Source organism: Ceratosolen solmsi, unplaced genomic scaffold (assembly GCF_000503995.2).
Source record: "Ceratosolen solmsi marchali unplaced genomic scaffold, CerSol_1.0 scaffold15, whole genome shotgun sequence".
Lineage (NCBI taxonomy): Eukaryota > Metazoa > Arthropoda > Insecta > Hymenoptera > Agaonidae > Ceratosolen > Ceratosolen solmsi.
This window is the reverse complement of record NW_011948434.1, coordinates 331,138-340,735: the sequence shown is the minus strand read 5'-3', so window position 1 is coordinate 340,735 and position 9,598 is coordinate 331,138. Positions and strand designations below refer to the sequence as shown.

The following is a 9,598-nucleotide window of genomic DNA, read 5'->3' as shown; positions in this document are numbered from 1 at the left end:
GGAAATTTATATAATATTTATAGAAATTAATATAAGATTATATTTATACATGCATGACTAAATTAACACAGAATGTGTTTCTTAAGATTTAAATAGATTTATATTTTAAAGTTCCTATAAACAAAATTGATAATATTTCATTAAATTTCATAAAATTGTCTCAATTTACACTGAATTTAAGAAAGTTAAATTTATTCTTAATGTTAATATTCTCAAAATATATAATAACACAACATGTAAGAATTTTAATCTCAACACATTGTAAATTATTTTTTTATTTTGTATTTTAAAACTTTATAAAATCCAATAATTGTGAAAAGAAAATATGTACGTTGAGTACTAATAAACCTTATTTACCTAACTTTTTTATAGATGCAAACGGAAGGTGGTAAAAAATTTTCTATGTTTTCATATAATATTCTTTCCTGTATAAATCTGTATATATTAATATTATTCATTTATTATATTTATTATTTAGTTTGGTAGGTAAGTATGTATACAGTTGCACTCGTTGATATTAATAAGATGAAATAGTAAATTTTAAAAAATAGTAAAATATAATGCCTAATTTTTCTTTTATTATTATAATTCGTTTTATTTTATTCATATCTGATGCTTAATATATTTCGATTGCATATATTATTATTACTTTCATGAATTAGTGAAGTAAATTAAGGTGTCTGAAAGAATATACTCGCAGTGCATCGATTTTACTGTTTGGAGATTGATTAATCTTTTATTAAATCATGTTTTTTTATTATATATTTTTATATAATTAGGTTTTTTTACTTATGTATTTTTTTGTAATTCTTTTGGGTTATATGTCTGAAAGCTATTACTTCTATTTTTCATAAGTCTAAATAGTTTTTATAACGGCAATTTTTTAAATCTTTTATAATACTTGATTGAGCTGTAAACAAATTTTTTAAATGCTTTTGCAGCTGTCCGAGTATTTTCTGTATAGTATTGTACAGTATAGTATTTCTGCTTTATTGATTATATTTCATTATTAATTTATTAATTCCTCATGAAATATTTACTTTGTGTATTAATTAGCTAATAAGTACAAAACAATGTAGTAAAAAAGTAATCTTATTAATTTATAGATGATTTAAAATGTATTCCTTATAAACTTTTAAGAATAATTGTTAATTTTCTGAAATTAGTCAATATTATTAAATAATAATGAGATATTGATTTATTATAAATTATTTAGAAGACGATTTATCTACAGTACATGATTAATATTTTATAGTATCTAAAGGAGTCGAATTATATATATGCGATATATTATAAATCAGTAATAAATTCTCGTTAAAGATTTATTAAAGAATAAATTACAGTTTTTATATCAATTATTTAAAAATTTATCAGATATATTTAAAAATAATTAATTTATTGACATATTTTAAATATTTTTATATATATTTTCCGTATATTGCTAAGCTAATATTTTAGAAATTTTGTATCAATATTATCTTTATTTAAAATTACATAAATCGGGATTTTGATAAATTTTTTTCGATCGAAGTTTTTATTAATTATTATATATTAACACTTTATCATTTAAAGTATTATGCATCAGGTAATCTTTAAGTTTAAAATCAGGTTAGGCGTAATATACAAAAAATTAAGCTTAGAGGTGAAACGAGAAGCAAAAAATGCAGGGAATATACTGAAACTTGATCAAATTTTCATATATTGTTCCATTTAGCTTTTATAGTTTATTATATATTACACATTTATAACAAATATATTTTGATGTTGAGAAAGCGTCTTCATATTTTTAATCGTTTTAGTTGAAAATAAAGTTAAAAAATTGTTTTCAAGCTTTTATAGTTAGTACGAAAATTTTAAAAGCAGTTTTCTGATGCTTAATTTTCTAAGAAAAAAAAAAATTAAAATAGGTTCTGAAGTACACATGTGGAATAAGTCAACGATATAAATATTTATTTGAATTGTAAATATGTAACATACATATTAAGGCATTGAAAGTTTTTAAGTATTTTGTAAAAAGGTTTACATCATATGAAAATATAAAAAAAAAATACATGTAGGTAGATAATATTTTTATAATAGATACTTTTATTCATTTTTTAATACATGACTTTTCATAGTAATTAAGAATTTAGTTCTATTAATGATGCTAATAAATTTTTCTACTGTTGATAATTTTTCTGAATTTAGTGATACGCTTTGAAATACTAAAATATAATGTATCTGTAAAATAATAAAAATTTAAAAATGATATATTATTTATTTTGTTTTTGGAATGAATTATAAAAAGAGAAAGAAATTCATATCCTTAGTTGACTTGGAATTGCTAGGTCATTTCATTAATAAATTTGTAGACTGATTTTTCACAAATTTTATTGCTGAACTATAAAACGTACTTTTACATTAAAATGGTTGAATATTGAAAAATTATTGAAACAAATTCTTTAAAAAATTAATAAAAATTATTTTCTATAATGAATATATAGTAAAACTTAGTTTATTATGTATGTCACAAGGTTTATATTTGGTAAGTTGGGAATTATTTTTAAATATTAAACTGTACAATTCATGAAACGGATAAGTTTGCTAGATTATTATTTGATAAATTACTAGGCATATGAATTCAGGTGAACTAAGTATTTACGATTTATACAATACAAGTATAAGCAATGAAAAGAATTAAAGATCATTACAAAATGATAAAATTAATGTAACTATAAATTTATAAATTTGTAACATGAAATGTATACAAAACTGCAGTAATCATATTTTGTACTATTTAAACTTGTATGTAAATATAAATGAATTAGAATGCATGGAATGAAACTAAATGTATACTTTTGATGAATTTTCTTATAAATGGAAATTACTATGATATAAAATATGTACGAGGATTTTACTTGAACTGATTGATCATACTGATGTGGATGAAATTTTAATAATTAAAAATGTTTCGAAATTGGCTTATTTTTTTATCTTAAATAAAGTATTATGTTTTAATTACGGTAAATGTTATATAGTTTCTAGTGGCCTTTAATGCCTCCATTATTACCCCTCTCTAGTATTCTCGAGAAAAGTATAGAAAGACTGTTGTATAAAGAATCATAATTGATCGTGATCCATGTATATATATATTAAATTGCAAACGTCACGAGGCATATATTATTATGTATCCAAATACATGTAAAACGAGAAGCTGCGTGTATAGAATGAATGAGTACCTTTCGTCTCAAAGCGATTTCAAAGTAGGGCAGTCAATAAAAATGCCATGTTGAAATATGCTTTTTTTCTATTTCACTTATTTCGATTAGGATATGACTCTTTTAATTCTTACATGAGTATGCTCCCATTCCCGTTTTTCTTGTATATATTTATTAGTGTTACGTTTACTTATATCATACAAAGTTGTAACAGATATGATAATTTCTTGGTAAAATATATGTGCATCTTTCTGGATTGTCAAACATTTTGACATAATGAAATGGGCAGTAGACTTATTTTAGGATAATTTATCAAGGCATTATTAATCGAAATAAGATTACGATTATTTGTGAGCTTTTATTGCCACCTATTATACGATTATTCTTAATTTTTTCATCAGAGATATAACAGTAAAATACTATTTTGTTATAATCTTCATTATCTTTTAGATTATTTTATATTTTTATATTATATTATTATATGATAGTTTTATGTATATGCACTATACGGCAAAAAATATTTAAATCGATATATTTTTTAGAACATTTTATTTTAAACTCGTTAGTTTATTATAGGCAGTTATATTTTTTCGAAGTTGCTCAATTTTTTTATCGAGTTGATTTTATAAAATTAAAGGATTTATAATATAGTAATTTATTTTATTTTATTTTATTATGGTATTTTATTATAGTATTTTATTATAGTATTTTATTATAGTGTTTATAGTAAATATTATTGCAAAACTTAATTATATAAACTTAATCAGCATTTTTTCTCATTCTTTTCTCAACAAGATCGTTATTCTATTAATTTAATAATTAATTTAAGTATTAAATGATTCAAGATTTAAATTATTAATAATATAATAAATAAGAAATCTTTACGTTATATATTTTAAGTTATTAAATAATAGAAGTATATAATTTCAACATAAAAAATTTGAAATACATTTAAAAGATTAGTGCCAATTAATTAATAACGATTGCTCAAATTATTATTTTGCATCGGTTTGTAAATGTGAGTACGCGAACTAATAAGTTGTAACATTACAATTACAAAATCTAATATAAGATAAAAAAATATTTTATTACTTTAATCGCTAATATTTTAGTTATTCATACTGGAATTATAGAAAAATATTTTATATTTAGATTTTTTTATTATTAATATACATTATCTTATGAAATTTGAAAATAGTTTTTTTTTTTTAATAATAAAATGATTGATTTATCCACTTCTTTTTATGTTAAATATTTATCTAATTAATTTTTTTAACTTTAACACTTCTAATATATAAGTAGATTATAAATGAAACATGTGTATTTTATAAATTAAAGGTTTTACATTATAATTATTTAGTTAATTATTATTATATGATATGCTTTATACAAATATTTAGTATATTAATCAATTTTATTTATTTATTAACCTTTATGCTATTAATAAGAAAATTCACATTAATTTAATATATCCTTAATTATTATTTTTAATTACTTCAGTAAGAGTTCTGATAAAGTTAATATAAAACACAGCATTCCTTAATATATTAGAAAAAAACGTATTTCATTCAAATTTTTCAATTATTTTCAAATACTTAAAATAAATATTTAATATTAAATATATTTTTAAAACGTTAATTTTAATTTTAAAGAATTAATTAAATTAATAATAGGAAATAAATATTTCTAAATTTTATTTAAATCTAATAATTGATAGTATAATTGATTTTTTTAAAAATTTTTCATTCTTACAACAGTATATTAAAATTTTAGATTAGATTATATATTAATTAGATTAGATTAGATTATATTAATTAGATTTATACATCGCAATTTTTTAGCTAATAAATATTATTTTTAATTATAATTTAAAATTAATATTAATATTTTATAAATAATAATTCTTATGAGTATCCTGTACATTGTATTTTATAAAATTTAACTTCCAATATATAATATACAAAATATATGGATCAATGAGTATGGATTAAGAAAAATAGTATAAAAACGTTATTTATTGTTCATAATATTTCGTGTTACGAAATGTAATTATTTTATTTGTATATATTTAAGGCATCTTTACAAAATATCAATGTAAATTTTTTATTAGGCTTTATTATCTATCTTAGTAGAATTCTATTACGTTAAAAATGGATGTAAAATTACGCATTTAATATATATTCGGTATTAAAGTATTTTTTCAACATAGAATAAAAAATAGGAATTTTAATTAATTTAAGAAATTAGTTGGATTGGTTAATGAATATTTTGTTATTGCTATTTTAATTTTGAACTAATAAAAAACCTTTAGTATTTCTTTCTTATTTTAAAATTATTTACATAAAATAAATAGTATTACAATATAGTTACTAAATATATATAAAGTAAGGTAATGATAGGTGTTACTTACATTCAGTTTAGAAAGAATATTGTATCATATATATGTATGTATACATATAAAACTATTTCAGTTCCATTTTTGGAAATGTTAAACATTTTAATTTTTAATGCATCTATGTATGTACTTATTACAATTACATACCCTTTTTTTAAATATTATACTTTTAAAATTATAATTTACGTTTTAGTTATTAAAGTTAAGTAATTGTGGTTTCTTTTTACCACTTTTACCTCAGTAAGAATGCTTCAATAATTGTATAATTGATTTTGGTTAGTGATTTAAATTTGATTACATAACTTCATATTTTATTGTTATAAAATATTTATATATTTATTACTTAGAAATATAATTTAAAAATATTTCTTGTAATTATTAGTTGTAATTCGAATACTAGTTAGTGGTTACATTTAATAATATGCCTATTTATTATATATAATTATAATATCAATAATTAATTTATAATATCGACATGTATAAGTAGTTGTTAAACTTCATGGGTTTAAAATACATTATAAAATAACTCCTAATTTATAGAACAGATGAAGAATTACAAATTATAAATGTAGTATTTTTAGAAATCGAACCTTAAAATAAAATGAATCGATTTTTAATATTTATAATACATTTATAATGTGAAGATATATTTTTGATCAATTAAGTTCATCAATATCATTGCTTAATCGATGGCTATTTTAATTGAAATTTAAGAGCGGAAATCAGTTATTAACACTTATTTTATAATTCTTCGGTAAATTATATATAATTAATAATTAATTCTCTAGAAAATTAACGATTCGTTACTACAGTTAAAATTTGATGTTGAACATACTTTTGTATACCATTAGTTATCTACATGAAGACATAACTTAACAACTCTTATTAATAGATCTTGTCAGGAAATATTATTTGTTCATATTGTAAATTATTATTAGAATTTATAACAATGTATATAATTTATAGATATAAAATATAGATGTTTTACGAATATGTTCATCAAACATTTATTTTTGAAAATACTTTTATAAAAACAAATATAGTAAATGTGACATGAAAAATTACCATATTTTAATAAATAAAAGTTTTAAAAATAAAATAAAATTAAAATTATGATTTGATCATTAAGAATTACAAGTACATTGAACCCTGAAAACTACGTAAAATTTAGGAATATGCTATGAAGCATTAATAATATATGTGCATACATAATGATATGGGGAAATTTTAGTTTTTTATCAATTTTATTTATAAATAAATTTGAATACTTTTTTTATAAAATTTCAAAGTCTTATTATTTAAATAGCATATTATTGATTATATAAACTAAAATAATTTTTCGTCTCTTCATAATATTAATATAACATCAGTTTTCATTTTTTATTAAAATGGAATTCCTCTCTATAAAACCAATTCCAAAATATATACTTACTTTAGAAATAATTTTTTAAATTATTATAGAAATTTGTAGGTTTATCCCTTATTGTAGTTTTACTCATTATATTTTTGTATATAAAACATTCCTCACAGAGGGACTTACAAATTGAAATCCAATAATCCTATTTATAAAATAAACAATATTCATCTTAACGTAGACATTTTTATTATAATTAAATTAAATATAAGATGTACTTAGTAAAAACTATCTATACTATTTTATTATTAATACTAATTATTGTATTATTAATACAATTAGGAATTGCATTTTATAATTGTATATTTATAATAATTTTAAATTAAAAAAATTTAACTTATGAAAACAAATAATTTCTCGAAAATTTCCTTCATTATTAATAGGAGAGCTTTTTGGCATTACTCTATATAAAATTATATAAACTACAATTTCCATATACAAATACTATCAAATATTTACAACATTAATATAAAAAAATATTTCTAATAGTGAATTAAGTACCTAACGAACTAATAAAAAAGGTACATAAATATATATTCATCGAATATTTTTTATTACAATAAATCTAAATATTTAAAGTGAATTTTTGAAGTGAACACTTAATTTATAATTATGATTATTTATATGAGTCTTTTTTATTACTTTATTTATTATTATTTAATAATTATTTATTTGATACAATAAATTATCAAATTAAACTTAAGAATTTTATTTAAACATTATTTTATTTTTTCAATTAAATTTTTGTTCAAATTATATTAACATTATTATTTAAATAAAAAACAAAAATTTTTATTTTGTTTATTTTAACTTTAATAATCGAAAAATTAATCAAATATTGATTATTGTGTATTATTTTTAATAAAAGTTTTTAAAAGGATTTGATATAATTGATAATAACTAAATTGTGTAATAACTAAATTGATAATCTAATATTGTGAATAAAATATTAAAATATTAGATGTTATTGAGATACATAAGAAACTGCTATTCAATGATGTTATATTTGGATTGGTATTTATTTACGAAAAATATTTGGCAAAAAAGGTTAAAAATCTAACACATAAACTATTTTACTTCATAAAAATTACTATAGAATGTTTGAAATAACGAATCATCATACATTTCTAATAATTATTGAATTATTTAGAATGCTATTGAATGCTATCAATGATATTGAACCGTAAGTTATATTAAAAATGTAAAATAAATTTTTGAATAAAACTATTTTATAGAATAAATAAAATAAAAATTGTTTTACTATTACATATTGTTATTTTCAATATAAAATTTTAATAATTTACATATGTTTATATTGATATATGATATTCAGAAAAGATTACTTTTTAGTTGACTGGAATTAGACATATGTGATTCTAAAGCTCAATCTTTGGAAAAAGATTAAATTAAAAAAATCCACAGATATGAGTTTTGGCTAACTACATAATCAAATTTGTTTTAAATTAATTCTTTCAAATAATCAAATATTGTTTAAGGATAATAATTCATAAGTAATTGTATAATTGCGTCTATTATCGTAAAGGTTTTATAATATTTATTAATAAATACGATATTTTAATGTAGTTAAAATTTATATAATTATTTCATATTAAGAAATCACGCAAAATTGCTACTTCGTAAATGAAACGATTTATTCTATTATATGATGTTATGTATAAAATGATATATTATATTATGATATATTATATCTAAAATTATTTTATATAAAATGATATTAATTATTTATAAGTAATATAAATTAAAAATAGAGATTATTAAGCGAAAATAAAAGTAAAACATCAAAATCAATTTAAAAGTGTTTATTAAATCTGATATAAAATATAGAATCACTCGACCATTGGCTTATCAGTGTATTTGTTTATTTAATAAGATAGAATTTTATTTTTCATTTTTTGATTTATCAATTGATTCACATTCTTGCATACACCAACAAAAATAATTTTTTTGTAGTTGCAATCGTATTCTGAGCTTACCTTACCTGATGTATTGGGAAATACTACGAAGATAAATATTTTTTATATTGAGTACTGTTGTATTGTACAGCGTTAAACTAAGTGAATATAAACTATACAGCTACTTTTATTATAATTTCGATGCTTTATAAATTCCATTAATGTAAAGTTTGAACTGAGTAATTAATATTATTTGATTATTTTTCGTATAATAATATAATATCAGTTGATATTATTATTTTGAATTAATTTTTTGAAATTGTATCCTTCTGTACTATATTTTAATTTATTGTATCATATTTAATAAAGTATTTAGTGAATAGTAAGAAAATATTTTGTTTGTTTATATGTTTTAGTATATTTATTCTATCATTTTGGTTTTATATATGTTGATTTTGCTTTAAATTTGTGTTACTAAATTATTTAGAATTTTACAAGAATTCAATAGCATTATTAGATATTAATCTATTTTAGGTAATATAATTAATAATTTTTCCTGTAAAAATTATATTTATCAAATATAGTTTTATATCGATTTATTTTTTTTACAATTAATTTTAATGTTTAAAGTAAATATATATTTGTTTCGAAGAATATATGTTAATAGTATATAAATATA

At 18.6% G+C, this 9,598-nt stretch overlaps 1 protein-coding gene across 1 annotated transcript in view; it reads left to right on the top strand.

Annotated features, from left to right (window-relative positions):
• Positions 1-9,598, top strand: part of Tomosyn (syntaxin-binding protein tomosyn) — a 53,628-nt gene that overhangs the window by 4,101 nt on the left and 39,929 nt on the right. The gene's annotated exons all lie outside the window — the stretch shown is intronic.